This window comes from Rhincodon typus, chromosome 29, assembly GCF_021869965.1.
Source record: "Rhincodon typus isolate 14 chromosome 29, sRhiTyp1.1, whole genome shotgun sequence".
In the NCBI taxonomy this organism is placed as follows: domain Eukaryota; kingdom Metazoa; phylum Chordata; class Chondrichthyes; order Orectolobiformes; family Rhincodontidae; genus Rhincodon; species Rhincodon typus.
Window position 1 is genome coordinate 31,163,709 of NC_063360.1, and position 21,827 is coordinate 31,185,535.

The following is a 21,827-nucleotide window of genomic DNA, read 5'->3' on the forward strand; positions in this document are numbered from 1 at the left end:
GAGGCTGTTCCCATTCAAGAAGGGAAGGTTGGTAAGAGACTTTATTGAGGTGTTCAAAATAATGGAACGAGTATAAAGGGCGAAACATTTCCCATCAGCAGAAGGGTCATGAAGGAGAGGACACCGATTTAAGATGTTTGGGAAGAAAAATGTTGACTTTCCTGCTCCTCAGATGGCTGTCTGACTTGCTGTGCTTTTCCAGCTCCACGTTTTTTGACTCTAGCTTCCAGCATATGCAGTACTTACTGTCGCCAAAACAAAGTGTGCCATATTAAAGTCATAAGACTTAAAATGAGCCAAGTATAGGCATGCAGCAGCCTCAGTTCATTTAGTTAGTCCCCACGGTGCTAATGTCTACAATTGAACACAAAGCATTGGTGCAAGGCAAAATACATTTGCTGTTAAAAGAAAAATGAGCAGATTAATTGCAGACAAAGTGATGAAAATCAATCAATGTGTCAGACAGCATCAGTGGAGAGAGAACACAAAGTTTATCTCCGGGTTAGTGACCCTTCATTAAAACATTTGCTATTTTGCTCTCCACTGATGATGCAGTGTATTCTAGCATTATCTGCTTTTATTTCAAATTTTCAGTATCCACAATATTTTGCTTTTGTGTTTGACTGAAAATCAATAATTCTTCCAGCCATGAAAAATGAGCTTTATTGTCCCTTATTTAGGCAACCTCGTTATTAATGTAATAATTTACACGATAAAATTTATGCAAACAATTAGGAACTCAACGTGATCTGAAAACCTGGCGCCATTGCATTAATAATAGAAATACTTCATCGATTAAAGTTTGCTGCTGATCACTACATTTACATCTTATTGAGTTCGGAATCTCATTATAACAACTGTAACACACAATTCCAGTCATCACTTTCAGCCAAAAAACAAATATGGTGAATGCTGGAAATCTGAAATAAAATGCAATAGTAAATAACTTTTGGAAATTTGTGGGAGATGCGAGAACGGGCAATATAGATACAATAAAAAGGGAAAGTGCTGCAGGAACTCAGCAAGTCTGGCATCAATCGTGGTGAGGAAGACAAAGCTAATGTTTCGAGTTTGATATTACTCCTGTTCAGAAAACCTTTTGAAATTCCGGAGTTCCAAAAGAGTCACATGTAGACCAGACCAGGTAAGGATGGCAGTTTCCTTCCCTAAGGGACATTAGTGAACCAGATGGGTTTTTCCGACAATCGGCAATGGATTCGTGGTCATCACTAGATTCTTAATTCCAGATAAAACGCAGACCTGAAACACTAACTGTTTCTCTCTCCATAGATGCTGCCAGACTTGCTGAGTTTTGCCAGCATTTTTTATTTTTATTTCCGATCTCCAGCATCTGCAGTGATTAGCTTGTGCTTAATAAAGGTATGCTTCCTTTGCTAGGAGTCAGACAATCTCCTTCTCACTTCCACCTTTGATATTATTACTCTACAGAAATATATCAAGGTTTCTGCAAAGACACAGACTATTCCACCCATCTGGACTATGCCTGCGTGAATGCTCCATACCAGGAACGTCCCACATAGCACCATGTCATTATACCTCTCGTTTCCTTTCTGGAGTTATCAAACTGCCCCTTAAATGCATCTCCGCTTCATGTAGTCATACAGGTCTACAGCACAGACAAAGCCCCTTTTGGCCCATCGAGTCTATATTGATCAAAAGCAAGTACCTAACTATTCCAATCCCATTTTCCAGTACTTGGCCTTGTATGCCTTGGCAACACAAGTGTGCACCTAAATAAGGATAACAAGGTGTGGAGTTGGAGGAACACAGCAGGCCAGACAGCATCAGAAGAACAGAAAAGCTGACGTTTTGGCTGAGGACCCTCCCCCATTTCTGAAGAAGGATCCCGACCCGAAACGTCAGCCTTCCTGCTCCTCTGATGCTGCTTGGCCTGCTGTGTTCCTCCAGCTCCACATCTTGTTATCTCAGACTCCAGCATCAGCAGTTCCTACTATCTTGAGTGCACACCTAAATAATTCTTCGATGCTCTGAGGGTGTCTGCCTCTACCACCCTCTGACAGTGAGCTCCAGACTCCCACCACATTCTGGGTTATTAAAACATTTCCTCTCATGCCCTCTAAACCTCCCACCCCTTACTTTAAATCTATGCCCCTCGTCAACGATCCCTCCACCAACAGGAAATGTTACTTAATAAAAACCAAAAGAACTGCAGATTCTGTAAATCAGAAACAGACACAGAAATTCCTGGAAAAGCTCAGCAGGTCTGTCAGCATTTGTGGAGGGAAATTAGAGTTAACATTTCGGGTCGAGTGACCCTTCCTCAGAATAGAAATGCTCCTTCCTGTCTATACCCCTTATAATTGCACACATCTCAATTCTGTCCCCTCCTCAATCTCCTCTGCTCCAACGAAAACAACTCCAGCCAATTCCCCGGTCCCCAACACTTCATCTTGACCATGAACGTCCAGTCCCTCTACACCTGCATTCCCCATGCAGATGGTCTAAAGGCCCTCCGCTTCTTCCTGTCCCGCAGGCCCGACCAGTCCCCCTCCACTGACACCCTCAGCCGCTTAACCGAACTCGTCCTCACCTTCAACAACTTCTCTTTCAATTCCTCCCATTTCCTACAGACAAAGGGGGTGGCCATGGGTACCCGCATGGGCCCAAGCTACGCCTGCCTCTTTGTAGGTTACGTGGAACAATCCCTCTTCCGTACCTACACCGGCCCTAAACCCCTCCTCTTCCTCCGTTACATTGATGACTGTATCGGCGCCGCCTTGTGCTCCCACGAGGAGCTCGAACAGTTCATCCACTTCACCAACACCTTCCACCCCAACCTGAAGTTTATCTGGACCATCTCTAATACCTCTCTCCCCTTCCTGGACCTCTCTGTCTCCATATCGGGCAACCACCTAGAAACCGATATTCATTTCAAGCCCACCGACTCCCACACCCACCTAGAATACTCCTCCTCCCACCCACCTTCCTGCAAAAATGCTATCGCCTATTCCCAATTCCTTCGCCTCCGCCGCATCTGCTCCCAGGACGAGGCATTCCACTCCCGTACATCTCAGTTGTCCTCATTTTTCAACGACCGTAACTTCCCCCCCTCAGTGGTCGAGAACGCCCTCAACCGTGTCTCCCACATCTCCCGCAACTCATCCCTCACACCCCGTCCACGCAATAAGAACCAAAAAAGAATCCCCCTCGTCCTCACGCACCACCCCACCAACCTCCGGATCCAACGCATCATCCTCCGACACTTCCGCCATCTGCAATCCAACCCCACCACCAAAGACATTTTTCCCTCCCCACCCTTATCTGCTTGCCGGAGGGACCACTCTCTCCGTGACTCCCTTGTCCACTCCACACTCCCCTCCAGCCCCACCACACCCGGCACTTTTCCCTGCAACCACAGGAAGTGCTACACCTGCCCCCATACCTCCTCCCTCACCCCCATCCCAGGCCCCAAGAAGACTTTCCACATCAAGCAGATGTTCACCTGCACATCTGCCAATGTGGTATACTGCATCCGCTGTACCCGGTGTGGCTTCCTCTACATCGGGGAAACCAAGCGGAGGCTTGGGGACTGCTTTGCAGAACACCTACGCTTGGTTCGCACTAAACAACTGCACCTCCCAGTCGCGAACCATTTCAACTTCCCCTCCCATTCCTCAGACGACATGTCCATCCTGGGCCTCCTGCAGTGCCACAACGAGGCCACCCACAGGTTGCAGGAACAGCAACTCATATTTCGCTTGGGAACCCTGCAGCCCAATGGTATCAATGTGGATTTCACAAGCTTCAAAATCTCCCCTCCCCCTACCGCATCCCAAAACCAGTCCAGCTCGTCCCCGCCTCCCTAACCTGTTCTTCCTCCCACCTATCCCCTCCTCCCACCTCAAGCCGCACCCCCAACTCCTACCTACTAACCTCATCCGGCCCCCTTGACCTGTCCGTCCTCCCTGGACTGACCTATCCCCTCCCTAACTCCCCACCTACACTCACCTTTACTGGCTCCATCCCCGCCTCTTCAACCTGTTTTTTTCCTCTCCTCTATCCATCTTCTATCCGCCTCCCCCTCTCTCCCTATTTATTTCAGAACCCCTTTCCCCTCCCCCATTTCTGATGAAGGGTCTAGGCCCGAAACGTCAGCCTCTCTGCTCCTATGATGCTGCTTGGCCTGCTGTGTTCATCCAGCCCTGCACCTTGCTGTCTCCAGCCTGTCCAACCTTGCTTCATAATTAAAGCTCTATCTGCAACTGCAGGGTCCACATGCAAATTAGAATTCAGCTTGGAAATACATAACGTAGAAATGAAATGTGCGAAAACTAGGTTAGATTTCAGCCTTGTGATCATTCACAGGTAAACACTATTCTCAAAGGTGAAAGAAGCCCTCACTGAAGTAAAGCACAGTCTCTAACCTCATCGAAATGTCGCTGGAGGTAAAGCCAGTTCCACATGGAGTTAACGTGACACACAATCTGTGAGAATCATGGGAATCACGGTGCTACATTTTCCAGGCAGAAAATCAGGCATTAACCAGCATTGTTTCCAGGGCAGGAAGTTGTAGCTGTTTAATCAGCATCAGAAGGGGCTGCAGTTTTCTTTTATCTCCTCACTGTTTAGGACGGACATGTTTCCGTTGTGGAAACTCTCTGACTCAGAGCACTCAAGCAGCTCAGGGTAAACAGCGTGCTTCTCGTGCAAAGACCTGTTTCTCATGCAGCTCCTGAATCTATTTTCCTGTTGATAAAGCTTCTTGGCAAGTAGATCCCACCGCCTCTGCCTGTTGAAAGCATCTATAGTAATGCAGGCCATTTAGCTAATGCCACTATTTTGTTAGTAAACAAGGCTTCAAAAAAAAATAAGAAAAGACTTACATTTCTGTAGTGACACACGCAACCTCAAGGAAACACCAAAGTGCTTTACAGCCAATGAAAAAGTATATTGAATGTGTCATTGTTGTTGCAATGTAGAAACCAGGCCTTCTAGCAGGGAAACAGCATGCTCACAAACAGTGGTTAAATAAATGACCAAGTCATCTGCTGGTTAGCGATGTCGGTCAAGAAATAAACACTGGGCAGCAATAACTTAGCTGCACTTCTTCGAAACAGTGCCACGAGATTGACCCGGGAGAGAAGATGGGGACCCTCACGGTTTAAGAATGACCAAATCACCAGGATGTCAGATGACGACAAACTCCCCAACACAGGGTTAGTACCTTCAGCAGAGTAGAGAACAGTGGAGTGGTCTGAGAGGCAGGAAATAAAACAGTTTCAGAACAGGACAAGTGTATCTTAAATATTACATATAGTTTGAGTCACTCGTGTCAAGTGTTTCATTTCAAATTTACCCGAAGGCCCAAATATAATTTGAACAAGAGTTGGCAATTGCTGAGTAATTTTACACCTGATACAGGAAAAATATTTTTCTGTCAAAAATTCCTTAGTGTTTTTTGTCTTTGACAACCCTCTGTACACAAGTTTATCAATCCTATGCCCCTTCATAAATTTTTCCTTCACCTGTTCAGACACACCTCTGAAAGAGGTGGGATTTGAACTTAAACCTTCTGGCCCAGAGGTAAGGACATTACCACTGCACCACAAGAGCCCACTGGTCCTTGTTCTGTATTTGAATCATAGAATCCCTACAGTGTGGAAACAGGCCCTTTGGCCCAACAAGTCCACACCGATCCTCAGAGCATCCCACCCAGAACCATCCCTCTATAACCCACCTAATCTACACATTCCTGAACACTCTGGGCTTTTTAGCATGGCCAATCCACCTAGCCTGCACATCTTTGGACTGTGGGAGGATGGGGACGGAGCACCCGGAGGAAACTCACGCAGACACAGGGAGAATGTGCAAACTCCACACAGACAGTTGCCCAAGGGTGGGATCAAATCCAGGTCCCTGGCACTGTGAGGCAGCAATGCTAACCACTGAGCCGTCGATTTGTGTCAAACAATCACCTTTCAAACAAAGTAAAGGTCACCCCAGTCCTTGAGGCCAGCTCTTGTCATTAAAGAGAGACAACTGGTTTAACCTGAGAGTCACCAAACCTCGAGCAAGGGGCAGGTTTGAGAAGGTACGTTTCTCATGATGATCTGAGCCAGTGTGGGAATTGAACCCATGCTGTTGGCATCACTCTACTTTACAGACCAGCCATTCAGTAAACTGACCAAACCAAACTTCCAGAGTGTACTAACAAGTGCTCAATGTCGATCTCTAATTTTTCTGCAGGTCAAGGATTTAAACGCAAGAAGCCAATGAACCTAGGATTTAGATCAGGGAACCCAGAACTGGATCAGAAGACTCCTAAGTCCAGGAATGTGGTCAGGAGTTCAACGAATTGAGGACTAGGGTGTGTCAGGAACATGGACCGATAGGATAGAGGATATTAGGGGGCCAGTGGGAGGATCCAGTGGAGTTCTGGGGATTCTAGAATTTATGGGAAAAAATACTACCAGTTAAAAACAAAAGCCAGATATTCACAGAATTACCTAAAAACACTCGCGAGGAGGTTTTGGGACCTTCAATTATCAACAGGGAGGAATATTCTGCTATGGCAGACAGTGTGTGCTTTGTTATTTTGACAAATAGGCTGTTTCGACTAAGAAATGGTCACTTTGAAAAGTAAATAAGGGAGTAAAGCACTAAGGAGGGAAGGAAAAGTTATTAACCAGATAATAGCATTTCCCATTAAAAAGTAAAAAGAAAAATCCTTGTGTCATTTAGAAAATGATGATTAATTGAAATAGATTTGCAATTTAATTGTGCCTTCTGTGAATTTTTGCACAATTTACTTGTACCTTCAAGCTTGAGGGTTCCATATAATAATTTAAACTCACCTCAAAAGGCAACCTATTCCCTTAAAAAAAGTGCAGATGTAATTAAAAAGCAGCTTTCAAATCCAGGAAGGTTACAGTGTAAATTTCATAAATGATACAAATGATATAGATGAGAATGTGGGGGGATAATTAATAAGTTTGTGGACGACATGAAGATTGACTGGGTGGTCGACAGTAAGGGGAAAGATGTTAGGCTACAGGAAGATACAAATGGGTTGGACAGATGTACAGATCGAGTGGTGGGTGGAATTGAACCCTAATAAATGTGAGGTGATGCACATTGGAAGAAGGAACAAGGCAGAGGAACTCAAGGAATAGCAGGACGGTAGGAAGCTCAGAGGAACAGAGGGATCTTGGGGTGCTTGTCCACAGATCCATGAAGATGGCAGGTCAGGTTAATAGGGTAGGTAAGAAGGCATATGGGAGATGCCTTTATCAGTCAAGGCTTAGATTATAAGAGCAGGGAGGTTATGTAGGAGCTGTACAAGACTCTGGTTAGACCACAGCTGGAGTACTGTGTGCAGTTCTGGTCACCTCACTATAGGAAGGATATGATTGCACTAGAGAGGGTGCAGAGTAGATTCACCAGGATGCTGCCTGGGGCTTTAGTTATGAAGAGAGGCGGATTAAGCTCGGGTTGTTTTCTTTGAAGCAGTGAAGTTTGAGGGAGGACCTGACAGAGCTGTAGAAGATTATGAGAGGGATGGACAGGGAATGCTGGAATATTGAATATAACTGCATTTATTTCAATGCAAGAGTCATGACAGGTAAGGCAGATGAACTTAGGGTATGGATGGGAACATGGGACTGGGAAATCATAGCTATTACAGAAACAAGGCTGAGGGAGGGTCAGGACTGGTAGCTCAATATTCTGGGGTACAGATGCTATAGGAAGGACAGAAGGAGAGGCAAGAGAGAAGGGGGAGTGGCACTTTTGTTTAGGGAAAGTGTCACGGTATTACTTAGTATACTCCTGCAGGATCACCCAAGGAAGCTATATCAATAACAAGGAGGCATAATTTTAAGGTGGAACTGAGAAATAAGAGGGGTGTGATCACTTTGATGGGATTGTACTATAGGATCCCCAATAGTCAGTAGGAAATTGAGAATCAAATATGTTGGGAGATCACAGATAGCTATAGGAATAATGGAGTTGTAATTGTAGGGAATTTGATTTTAACTATCCAAACAAATTCTAGGGTTACCAAAGTGGCTTGGATGGGAAGGAATTTGTTAAGTGTGTTCAGGAAAACTTTCTCAATCAATACGTAGATGGTCCTACTAGGGAAGGGGCAAAACTCAACCTGCTCTTGGGAAATAAGGCAGGGCAAATGACCGAGATGTTAGTGGGGGAGCACCTTGGGACCTGTGACGACAATTCTATTAGTTTTAAAATAGTTATGGTAAAGGATAGGTCTGGTCCACAAGTTAAAGTTAAAAATTGGGGCAAGGTCAATTTTGGTGGTATTAGTTGGGAAGTTTCAAAAGCTGATTTGGGGGGAGGCTGTTCATAGGTAAAGGGATGTCTAGGAAGTGGGAGGCTTTCAAAAGTGAGAAAGTGAGAGTTCAGGACCAGGATGATCCTGTTAGTGTGAAGAGCAAGGCTGGTAGGAGTAGGGAATACTGGATCAGTAGAGATATTGAGACTCTGATCAAGGAAGGGAAGGAGGCATATGTCAGGTATAGAGGGAAATTAGGAGGGCAAAAAGGGTGCATGAGCTAACCTTATCTGCCAAAGCTCAGGAGAACACAGAGATTCTACAAGTATACTGAGGGCAAAAGCGCATCACAGTGGCTCAGTGATTAGGACTGCTGCTTCACATTGCCTAGGGACTTGGGTTCCATCCCACCCTGGGGCAACTGTCTGTGTGGAGTGTTCATTCTCCCCGTTTCGGTGTGGGTTTCCTCCGGGTGCTCCTGTTTCCTCCCACAGTCCAAAGATGTGCAAGATTGACCATGCTAATTGCCTATAGTATGCAGGCTAGGTGGAGATGGATCTGGGTGGGATGCTCCTTGGAGGGACAGTGTGGACTTGATGGGCCAAATGGCCTGCTTCCCCACTGTAGGGATTCTATGAACACAGTTAGAATATAATAAAAGGAAGAATTGGCATTTCTTTACTCTGTTGAAATACTTGACAAGATAGTGTATTAAGTAACCAGCAACTGTTCCAATATAGCAGCATCCTATAAACACACCCCTGGCAAACACATAGTTATGATTCTCACGTGCCGACTCTCTCCAGTCCAGTACAATCTGCCCCTTTTGATTTTTAAGAGGAACCTCACTGCCTACAACTTCACTCAAGCAGCAGAGAACTCAAGCTTCTAGCACCAGCCGTCAGCAGAAATCTTCTCAACTAACTCAAAGCAAAACCAAAATCCTTTTCAGGTCTTGGTGAGCCTGACCCACCCACTCATGATTCTTTTGTCTTACTTTTTCAAAGAACACTGAGGGAGAACTTAAAGCTGTTTACCGATGGCCTGTCGGAAGGAGACATTTCAGTACCACTGTGGCAACACCCGTCTGCAAGAGAAACAGCACAGAACACCTCTCTCTTAAAGGCACAGTCTCATCACAAGGTCGATGGCCCAGTGAGTCAGCTGCAGACCTTGACAAATACACCACCTCTGCACAGATACGCAGCAGCAATCGTCCAGCGAGCCAGGCTCCTGGGTACAAAACCCAAACTTAGAGGCAATGAGCCCAGAAACAGAAGCATATGAACACAAGAAATGGCTGCAAAGGCTATTCTGCCCTTCAAATCAAGGTATATGGGAATGTCGAATTTGAATCACATCAGCCGTGCTTTTATTGAATGGTGGAGCGGGCTTGAGGGCTGAATGGCCTACTCCTGCTCTTATTTTGACTGTTCATAAACATGCCCTGCCACTCAACACAATTGCAGCTAGCCTCCTACCTCAATTCCATCTCCCCACACGATGCCAATATTATGAAATTCCTGAATATCCAAACATTAGGCACCTCCGACTTGAATAGCCACAGTTATCTGGAGCAGATCATTCATTGAAACAGAGAAACATAGAAAACTGGAGCAGGAGGAGGACATGCGGCCCTTCGAGCCTGCTCCCCCATTCTTCACGATCATGGCTGATTGTCCAACTCAGTAGCCTAATCCTGCTTTCTCCCCATAACCTTTGATCCCATTCGCCCCAGTGCTATATCTAGCCGCCTCTTCCAAATATTCGCAGCTCTTTGAACAAATAAATGCTATCCGCATTGCAGCCCTGAATGGCTGGCCCATTATTCTGAGGCTGTAAACTTGTGTTTTTAAGTTGAAAGGAAACAGAGTACAGATGGAGGCCGTTTGGCCCAGCCAATCTATACCCATATTAATGCTCCACTCGAGCATTCTCCTGTCTTTCCATATCTAAACCTTTCATTGTAAGGAATACATCTCTTTCGCAATCATATCGTTTATCAAGCTTCTCCTTTAAACCATCTGAAATAACTTCACGGAGCCATTACCCTGCCACCAAGTCACCCTTTATTTGCATGTACACAGTACATGACACTGACACTGTTAGCTCAGAGCCAGCTCTCAGAGTGAACAGAATCCCTGACACTCCTGCTTATAGCTGTCAGCCAGGCCTCCCTAACAGCCCCAATCGGGGAACTCATGGTCTCTGAAGTCCATCTGGCTGACCTCTTTCCAATCACTACAGCGTCATCATTATTTGTTTCAACCAATCCTTGTCAGAGCATGTTCCACATTCTCATCACTCTCTTTGGTAAAGAAGTTTCTTCTGAATTCACTATTTCTCGATAGCCATCACTTGTAGAGTTGGTGACCTCTTATTATGCTCTTCCAAAAGACGGGAAACATTCTCTCTGCATTCACACTGACAAAACATTTTAAGGTTCTCATTTTGATCACCCCTGAGCCTTCTTTCCTGAAGAAAAAATAGCCTCGTGATCCATTCTTGATGTGTAGACCCGTACCCGTCTGCTTTCATCCTTGTAAACGTCCTCTGTCCACTCACCAGTGCCTATATTCCCTTTTATAACATGGTGATGAAAACTGCATGTTTCAGTCTAACCAAAGTTAAATTCAGGTACAGTGTGACCTCCGGACTTTTCAAGTCTGTCTGTGCAGGTGCAAAGTCCAGTGCTTGGTTTACCATTTTTCAGAGTTTACAAAACCAGGGAGAGAGGTTTCTCAACATCTGCCTTGCCAGAGGCCTAAAGAATATTGTATGCTTTAATTAAATTGTAAGTTCGATCCATATATTCAATGCTCACAACAAAGACTCAGGAACATGATGAGGAATTAGGTCATTCCCCTCCCAAAATAATAAAGGGGGTCAGCTAAGGTTAGCAGTGATCTTGATTTGATATGCTCCGTTGCGTGAGTGCTTCTTGGCACTGATTATGTTGACCTTGGCTTGCTCATCGTCAGTTGTTAGATTTAGTGGCCTCAGGGGCTTTGGCCTGACAAATATATTAAAAAAAATCATATTCCAGCCTATAGCAATCCGGGAAATCATTATTTTTGTGTGAAAAGTAACTCCTGAGGGAATTTCATGAGGAGACCAAGCAGCTACTTTTGTTGTGTCTCGTCGATGTCCCTTTCCTGCTACACTATTGGCGAAAGCAGACTGGACAATAGCCAGGATGAACACAATGAGTCAGCTTTTTCTCTCTGTCTGTGACAAAGTCACACAGGATCTCTGGTCCTCCAGACCACAGTGACACGGCACAGGGAGCAGAACTTCTCCCCGGGACTAAGGTGGGTGCAAACCCATTCTGCATTGAGCCAGAGATTGGTAGTTAGAGACACTACATACTGGTCTCATGGTCCCCATGGCTGTGACAAAATAGCCCCTCCTTCCATCACCCTGCCACCAGCTGGAAAGGACATGTGCATGGAGAGAGTGGACAAGGATTTAGAGTCATCGATCTGTGCAGCACTGAAACAGACCCTTCTGTCCAACTCTTCCATGCCGACCAGATATTCTAAATTAATCTAGTCCCATTTACCAGCATTTTGTCCATATTCTTCTAAACCTTTCCTTTTCATATACCCATCCAGATGCCTTTTAAATGTTGTAATTGTACCCGCTTCCACCACTTCCTCTAGCAGTTTATTTTATACACGCATCACCCTCTGTGTGAAAAAGTTGCTCCTCTGGTCCCTTTTAAATCTTTCCCCTGTCACCTTAAACTGATGCCCTCTAGTTTTGGACTCCCTTATCCTGACCTTGATTATTCTCCTTATCCATGCCTGTCATGATTTTATAAACTTTTATAAGGTCACCCCTCAGCCTATTCAGTCTGTCCCTGTAGCTCAAATCCCTAAAACCCTGGCAATATCCTTATAAATCTTTGTTGCATCCTTTCAAGTTCAACAACATCTTTCCTATAGTGGAGAGACTGGAATTGAACGCAGTATTCCAAAAGTGGCCTAACCCATGTCCTGTAGAGCCACAATCTCCCAATTCCTATATTCAATGCATAGACGAGTAAAGGCAAGCATACTGATTTGTCCCTCCACCCCTTCCTTGGTGAAATAACACGGCAACATTCAGCACTTACATAAAAACCAGGGAAAATCTGCAAAGCTTTAAACCCATGGAATAAATGGGTACCTTTGGGAAGGAAGGGGCCACATTGTTTGTGGTGGGGGGAGGAGTTGGTTGCTGGAAGAAGGATAAAACACAAACCCCTTAATGACGTAACGCAGCAGTGAACGTCGTCGGAGAGTGAATACTAGGGCCGGGCATTCCTGGAGATGGGATCGGGAACAAAGTCGGAATCTAGCCAACTCGTTCCTGACCCTAACTTGTCTACAGGACAGAAGCTACCTGACCTAGAGCAATGGGTAGTCAGAAAGGCTCATTCATTAGTGATTTGCAGCAAAGGCGATCCCATTGGTAGCACTTTCCCATTAGAGATGATCTCCCTGCCCTCAAATTGAGGTCAAAGCTAAGAAAGCTAATAGCAGCAGATAAATGGGAACACCATCTGTACGATCTCCATCTACATCCATCCCACCCCATCCCTCCCTCCTGGACATACACCACTCTGAGTTGGAATTTTTTCGAAATACTTTCTTGTTGCTGCCTCCTTCCTGAACTGCACTGTGAATGCGCCTACTCCATAGGGACGGCAGTGGTTCAAGAATGCAGCTCACCACCACCTTCTCGAGGGTAATTAGAGATGGGTGACACATTGGGGCCCAGTCAATGACGACCACATCCCCAAGCAGTTGAGTACATAAGGTTAATTGCTAAGCAAAAGCAGTATTTAGGGGAAAACTACCTGCCTGTTCCAGTAGATTCACTGTCTAAGCAGGAAGTTTGCCTGAACAGCTAGCATTTTAAGTAGCACCTTTACCATTGGATAGTCCAAAGTATGCTACAGGAAACCAAGCCAACAGGGGGCAGTGTAAGGCAAGCTTGGTCAGAGAGTTAGGCTTCAAGGAAGGCCTTAAAGGAAAAGAGTGAGATGACAAGCAAAATGGCTCAGGGAGGGAATGCCAAAGTTTCAGACACAATCTTCAATGATGGAAGTGTAGGATGTGCAAGAGGTCAGAATTCGAGAACCACATCATTCATAGAGAGTTGCAGGCCTGACGAGTTTTAGAGAAGGGAGGTAGAGATGGACAAAGCCATGGAGGGGTTTGAGCACGAGAGTAAATATAGCTTATTTCCTGCCACATTGGCACCCAAAACAGCAATGACTAAATGTAAAGAAAACTTTGGGGCTGTTGGGAGCGCTTTGAGGTACAATCAGAATGACAGCTTCATTTTAATAAAAATTTCGGACACGCAGGGGATGGGAGAGAAATGGATCAAGGAGATAGGGATGAGAGAGACAGGATAACAGGGATAGGGATAAGAGAAACAGGAATGAGGGGAGATAGGGATGAGGGAGTCAGTGCTGGGAGAGACAGCAATAAAAGAGACAGCGATGAGAGAAGGAGATAGACGAGGGAGCAATTGGGATAAGAGAGTCAGGGATAAGAGAGTCAGGGATGAAGGTGTCCAGATTGGAGAGACAGGGCTTGGAGAGACAGGGCTTCCTACTAATCTTTGGTGGTGACCCATGGTGTTAGCCTTGGAAATCTGGAGCTTGATATTTTCTGAGCTACAAAGATCCTGTACAGCACACAGGCCCATCAACAATGTGAGGCATTGCCAGTTTGCAGCTAGACTAAAAGTTCTCTCCTTAGTATGTCCTCTCTTAATTTATCCCACTCCCATTTCTCCTCTCCGTTTGGCAAGGCACCTGGGTTGGCAGAATCAGAGTCTCTGATAGTCTGCACCCCAGAGCAATTTTACATTAAAATGTCAAATTTATGATGCATTCAGCCCATGTACATAAATGCTTTATTCCTTCTTGTCTTCATAAATTACAACTTCGCCAAACAGAAATATTTCAGACAAGTTACTGTGTTTCCTAACAATTCAACAAAGAGATAAAGACTGAGCCCTTGGCAACTCAGGATTAAAGTAGTATACTGCAACAGGGAAAGTGGTCTAACAGGATGCTGCACACTCACTAGGCCTCAGAACACCCCCACCACTATAAAAACTACAAAAGCAACTCTGTTTAAGGATCCACATGGGGACGTACACAAGAGCCCTGTTTAAAAAATATGGCTGGATGCCTCTTGAGAGTAAACTCAGGCCTGTCAAGCCAATTTGGGTTTAATATAAGTCAATTGATCCTTGATTTATTGAAAGATGATTCATCAAGTAGTGCAGCCATTGTGTTGCTGTTCTGTGACCATTAACTGGTGAATGTTAGAATGGTAAGCAGTCGGCAATAAAACATGCCTGACGTAGTTAGGATGCGGTGTTTTTCTGGCTAATGCATGTAAAACAAAATTCCTCCAAGGTCAGCCCCTGTGCTCCATAACCTTTGGCCTCTCAAGCACTGTCCTTCCCTCCTCTATTTACCTCTGTGCCTTCAGCCAAATTGGCCCTGAGCACTGGAATTTCACTTCTGATCTCTGAGCCTTGGGATGCACATTCTCCCCCTTTGCTTGAATTTCTTGAGCAACTAGTACCTGAGACAGAAATCAGCATCAAAGAAAACTATTTCTTAAAAATTCCTTTACTGTACATTAAAACAAACTATTTGAGGGGCCGAAGGCGATGCAAAGTGGGGTTATAGGGGCTTACGGGATGAGTTGGGTGAGTATGATTGTTGTGACTGGTTAAGCAGCTCAAGGCCCGAGGCTATGCCAAACTAAAGTCTGTCACCCAGACCCACAGCTCCTTCATGACCCTCCCCACGGCTGCGTTTTCACTCACCTGCCCCTGAGATGTAGCTGCTGCTGAGTCAATCTGAATGAAATGATTCACAATGTAAACAGCCTCACTCGAAATAAATCACACATGCCCCTTCATTGATCATTATTAAGCCGAATGGCAGCTACATTGTGTTAAATTTATCATGAAATGTGAAGTTAGTAGAACGTAAATTGCTATACATTAAAGAAACTTAATGTGGTTTGAAATCTGTGCTGCTTTATCAGCTGAAATGTATGCTGTAGTCTGAGACTGAGAACTGCAGGCTCTGAAGGTGCCCAGACTGATTTACAGAGCATTTTCTGATCAACCTGCTCAGAGATATCATCACAGTTTCCTCTGGAGCAGGTGGGACTTGAGTCTTGGCCTCCTGGCTCACGGGTGGGGACACTACCCTTGCACCACAAGAATCCCTAATATGTGACCCACATCAAATTGATGCACAGCACAGAAACAGACCCTTCAGTCCTACTTGTCCATGCTGACCAGATATCCCAAATTAATCTAGACCCATTTGCCAGCATTTGGCCCATTTTCCTCTTAACCCTTTCTATTCATATACCCATCCAGATGTCTTTTAAATGTTGTAATTGTACCAGCCTCCGCCACTTCCTCTGGCAGCTCATTCCACACACACATCATCCTTTACATGGAAATGTTGCCCCTCAGGTCCCTTTTAAATCTTTCCCCTCTCACCTTAAAACTATGCCCCTCTAGTTTTGGACTGTGATGAAGATGATAGCTGAACACATCAGTCCCTGACATGTTGAGGGGACTGGGGGAACTCCTTTAGTGCAGTGGTAGTGTCCTTACCTTTGAACCAGGTAGGCCTGAGTTCAAGTCCCACTTGCTCCAGAGGCATGTAACAAATCTCCAAACAGGTTGACTATAAATATCTTGGAGGGACTAGACCAATCAGACCTGACTACCATTCCTGGCCAGCTAGAAAGGACAAGCACAAGCTGACCTGCAATGCCTGCCCCAGTCAAATAGCCCATTAACAGCTGATGCTTTAGCTCACTCATGAAATAAAGGGTACTTGGGCAAGCCACTCTAATGGCTGAGACCTACAGGAGATGATAAAAGTTACATAAGGGGGAAGACTATCAGCTGAATGACATGTTCCTCAAAAGGGGAATAACTATAATCATAGAATCCCTACAGTGTTGAAACAGGCCATTCAGACCAACAAGTCCACACAAATTTTCCAAAGAGTATCCCACTCAGCCTCACTCCCTACTCTATCCCAGCATTTCCCATGGATGATCCACCTAACTAACACATCCCTGAACACTACAGGCAACTTAGCATGGCCAATCCACCTAGCCTGCACATCTTTAGACTGTGGGACAAAACCAGAGCACCTGGAGAAAACCCACACAGACACAGGGAGAACATGCAAACCCCACACAGACAGTCACCCAAGGCTAGAATTGAACCCAGATTCCTGGCACTGCAAGGTAGCAGTGCTAACCACTGAGCCACCATGTCACCCTATGCAATGATACATAGATACACACACCTCTAATGATTACATTCCCATATCTGAACTTCACATTCAGACCACCCATGCAGAACTCTATATGTAAACAGCTACTTGTAACAGTGTAGTTGCAAAATCTGACCAGGAGATGGTGCTCAAGGCCCAAACTCTGAAAGTCCTTCCTTCCTTTAACTGACTGTGGACAACACCATTGTCATTTTACCCTGGGTATTAAAAACTTCAATCAACTGCTTTGAAATTAAAATCTTGTCACAAAAGTGATTTCCACTGTCAAGTTTTCACTGGATTTCTTCCAAAAATCAGCTCCTTGCTCTGATCTTATGACACACTAAACAACAATGTGTGGTTCATTGCTGTCAAGAGGGCAAGATGATAGGAGAAACAAAATTGTTGGTTCTGAAAATATTAATATTTAAAAGCTTGATTAACTCGTAGCCTTTTATAACAAAGGAAAAGTCTGATTCCATAGCTTAATGGTGCAAGGCTGCCCCTCTGTGGTCAAGAATGATATGTCATCCAACCAGCCCTGAAACTCCCTGCTCTGATATTTTCCAGTGAACTCTACCCTCTCTCCACCTTGATGCATTTACTCGGGGACAGATTCCTTGATCTAAGAAGCACCAAGGCCATTTACTCAACTCTATGAGGGAGGCTTTCCTGTATTATAAGTAGGTGCAGCAGGGGGAATGCAAACTTATATTAGTTAAGTTAAATTACCAAATAGCAAATAAGCAAAAAAATCTTAACATGTCCCATGGACCAGGTTAGAGTCTGATGAGAGGAAGATACTATTTTAAGTTTGTGCAATTTATAAACCCAATTAAAACTGAACTATAAAGTGTCTAATTAAAGCTGAATTCATTAAGTTTCCCTCAAAAAGGATTAACAAGAGCTCATTGGAAACTAGTGACACTACCCAAGGACTTGTGCTTTGCAGCATGTTATTCCCCCTTCATATTTTTCAAAATAAAGTCATATTTTTCCAACCTCATTCCTCACAAGGGGACAGGTTGTAATTTATGGTCGATGGCAATAAACAAAAGACAAATCTCTCGAACAGGGACAAGGAGTTACCACATTTGGGGCACTGGGGAATTTGATGGGGATTATTCCAGAGATAATCTTTAGTCTCTGATAGGAAGTGGGCATTACTGACAAGACCCATCCCAAGTTGTACTTATCCTGAGGTTATTCCAAAGGGTAGTTATGTGGGTCTGGAGTCACATGTAGGCCAGACCAGGGAAAGAACAGCAGATTCTCTAAAGAATAGCTGGCTAGATGGATTTCCTTTTTACAATCATTGACAATCATTTCAGACTCCTCCAGTAAGGATTCAACCCCACACCAGTCTAATAATGGCGCTCTCGGGATTAAGTTAGAGTGGAATTGCTGAAGGGGCACGAAGTGTGTCCAAAGACACACTAGCAATGTAGGATTAACTCTGTGAAGATCTAGGCAGTGTCAACAGCCAACTCCAAGGCACTATTGATCAGTGAGCCAAGCTAGTTGAGCATAAGATCTGGAGGTCAAGGATTCTTCCTACTCAAGTCCAGATAAAACTCCATCAAATGCAGCTAAGGTGGTGAACACACGCAGCGAAGTAGCAGGAGGCTTTTCATTGCTTGTCCTGAAGAAGGGTAATACCTGAAACGTTGACTGCTCCTTTCCTCCAGGTGCAGCCTGGCTTGCTGTGTTCTTCCAGTCTCCTGTTTGTCTAGCTTTTCATTGCTTAGTATGGTAGCATCAGGGTTTTAACTCTGTGTTTTGGTGTCTGATTTTGTTTGATAATGTTCACCTGGAATGCCAGGAGAGCAATGTATTACATTAAAGGTGCTATACAAATACAAGTGGTTGTTGTACTCCATAATCAAACAGCTAAAAGTTCTGCACGCAGTTCTTGGAAGCTCGCAGACCTGTGTGTATTGTGTACCCAAATGAGCACACCTGGTATCGTGTGGTATTTGTCCCCTCTACCAGGATGTAGTACAGATTTTTTAAAATAGTTCACTGCCACCAGTCCTGCTATGTGTTTGCATTGTCTTGGGCCTATCCAATGATTTAAAAAGTTGCGATAGTCCTATTAGATCATAGGACTGCTCTCTCATTAGAGAGAGAGACAATTGGTGTTGGCTCAACTGGAGGGTCAGGACACCTTAGGTGAGGGGAGAGGATGAGAAGGAGAGTCCTTCATCCCAACCTTAGCCAGTGTGGGAATTGAGCCCATGCTCTTGGCATCACTCTACCTTGTATCCAGCCATCCAACCAACTGAGCTGAGTAGTGGTAAATGATACACCGCCAGAAAGGCTCTTCTCTTAGATTGCAAGGTTCATTGCACAATAACAATAAATATAACTGACATTTGCTCAGGTATAATGATTAGGAGTTTAGGGACCTGGTACAGGTACAACTGCTCCCCTGTGAGAGCTTGAGTAGAATTCCTCAATGTCCACACGCTGTTAAAAACATCAGGAGAATGAATGGTGCCAATTCAACATGAACCCCTTCAGAGTCATTATCTTATAGAACAGCAACTGGCTAAAAAGCAAAAAAAAATTCTGAGCTCCAATTTTAAGTTGAAGACCTTGAGCCTGGGGCTAAATTTCCAAGTTGGCCGAAACATAGATCAGTGAGGAATATTCAACTCCAAATAATTCCTAAAATCCATTGCCACTGCCAAGGCAAGATTTGTAATCTTTTGAAGTCTGTTTGGCATTTCAGCACAATGATGTCAGAACTGAATACTAACAGTAGACAGCGCAATGGCTTTGAGTTCCATGGGACCTGTAAATTCCTGCTTCCTCCAGGAGGAGGCGATGAAAATCCATTGGCCTGTTCAACATAGACAACTGTGAGAAAGATCACACCAGACTTCACACCAAAAGTCACAGTAAGACAGCAAGAACAATCAAGGTGTTGAGTAAAGAGCAAAAACAATGTTGCTGGAAAAGCTCAGCAGGTCTGAGCAGAAAACAGAGTTAACGTTTCTGGTCCGGTGACACTTCCTCAGAACTGATGGTGGCTGGGAAAACGTCAGTTTATATGCAGAAAATAGGGAGGTGGGTGGGGTAGGGAGTAAACGATAGGATAGAGCCCAAAGAGAGAGAAAGACAGTTGGACAGACAAAAAAGTTGCTAACGCTCAGGCTGGGAGGGTGAATAGTTGTTAATGGAGAATGTTAGTGACTAACAACAGCGGGTGTGTAGTGGCAGGCTATGTAGTAACAAGGCCTGGTGTGTGGGGTGGGGAGCTGGGAGTTTAGGCCCTAAAATTATTGAACTCAATATTGAGTCCAGAGGGCTGTAGGGTCCCCAACCGGAAAATGAGGTGTTCTTCCTCCAGCTTGCATTGGGCTTCACTGGAACACTGCAGCAATCCAGAGACAGAGATGTTGGCCAGGGCGCAAGGTGGTGCATTGAAGTGGCAGGCAACAGGAAGTTCAGGGTCTGTTGAGTAAAGAAGTGGTTACAGAACCCCACAGTGTGGAAGCAGGCTATTCAGCCCATCAAGTCCACACCAACCCTCCAAAGACCATCCCACCCAGATCCGCACCCCCCACTGCCCTATCCCTACATTTCCCAATGCTAACCACCTAACCTACACATCCCTGGTGGGCATTATGGGCAACTTTGTATAGCCAATGCACCTAATCTACACATCTTTGGATTGTGAAAGGAAACCAGCGCACTGGGAGGAAGCCCATGAAGACACGGGGGGAATGTGTAAGCTCCACACAGACAGTCGCCCAAGGGTGGAATCAAACCCAGGTCCCCAGCACTGTGAGGCAATAATGCTAACCACTGAGTCACCATGCTACCTGTTGGTTGAACTAAAGTTACCCAAGCACCTTACTTACATTTCACAGCAGATATTTTTGCTCATTTTGTTATTCCATGCACTCACTTTTTAATCAGAACAAATGAAATAAAGAAAAAGAAACATTTAAATTAAGACGAGCTGAAAACTTAATGCGTGATATTAGTAGCAAATGTGTTTGAATGCAGTTTTAATAATGATTGTGAGCCAAGGTGCTGGTTAAAATGGAGCTCAGAAAATGGATAATGTTCCCATTAGTACCTGCTGTTCAAACACAACATGTAATTCAATTCAGTTTGACACAAGGTCTCAAGAGATCTGACTAAGGAAACATTCATTTCAGATATCCTACAGGTGCAGAGCTCCAATTATGGAGTTGATAAGATTGTTATCCATTCAGCATGGATTCACAAAGAGATACTCTATGTCGTGTTTGCTATCAGTTTGATACAACAGACCATTTGTTTCTACAAGATAATGCTGTCTGAAAGCCAGACCTCATTTTGACAGGGCTTGGGGTCAACACATGAAATACCCTCGCTGCTACCTGGAGAGAAGAACTCAGGAAGGGTGTGAGGAAAGAAGAGGGCAAAAGAAATAATCAGATTCCAAAAGAGACAACCTGACAGAAGGGGGACAGAAACCATCAATCAACCATGTGCCAATGCAATTCATCTGTACCGGCTACAAAATGGACGACCATTTATGAATCAGCCTCTTCAATCCACAGGACCTAAGAAATAGGAACACCAGGAAGCCATTCAGCCCTTTGTGCTTGCCATGCCATTTGATAGGATTGTGACTGATCTGACATTCCTCACGTCTGTTTTCCTGCCCATCACCTTAATTCCCTGACTGATCAAGAATCTCGCTGTGTAAGCCTTTAAATATACACAAGGACTCTGCCCCCACAGCTGTCTGTGGCAAGGAGTTTCAAAGATTCACAACCCACTGAGAGAAGAAATTCCTCCTCATCACAGTCTTAAATTCTCACATCTTTATTCTGAAACTATGCCTTCTGGTCCTAGACTCTCCCATGAGGGGCAACATCCTCTCAGCGTTTAGCCTGTCAAGGCCCTTTAGTGGCCTATGTGTTTCAATGAGATCACCTCTCATTCTTCTAAATTCCAACAAGTAGAGTTCCAACCTATTTAAACTTTGCAAAAGCTAAGCTTTTGGGGCATGCAAAGAAGTGCAGGTTTGGACAGGTATTGCATAGGTACTGATGCAGAGCACAGATCAGAATCATAGTTTCTCCTCTTCATTTTCTGGTCAAGCAAAACTGTTCATGTATGAATCATGCATATACAGCTTACACTTGGAGCACAACAGAGTCTCATTATTAAAGGAAAGGAAGGAAAGAAAGGTGGAAAGGAAGTTCAGCAAATCCCCAG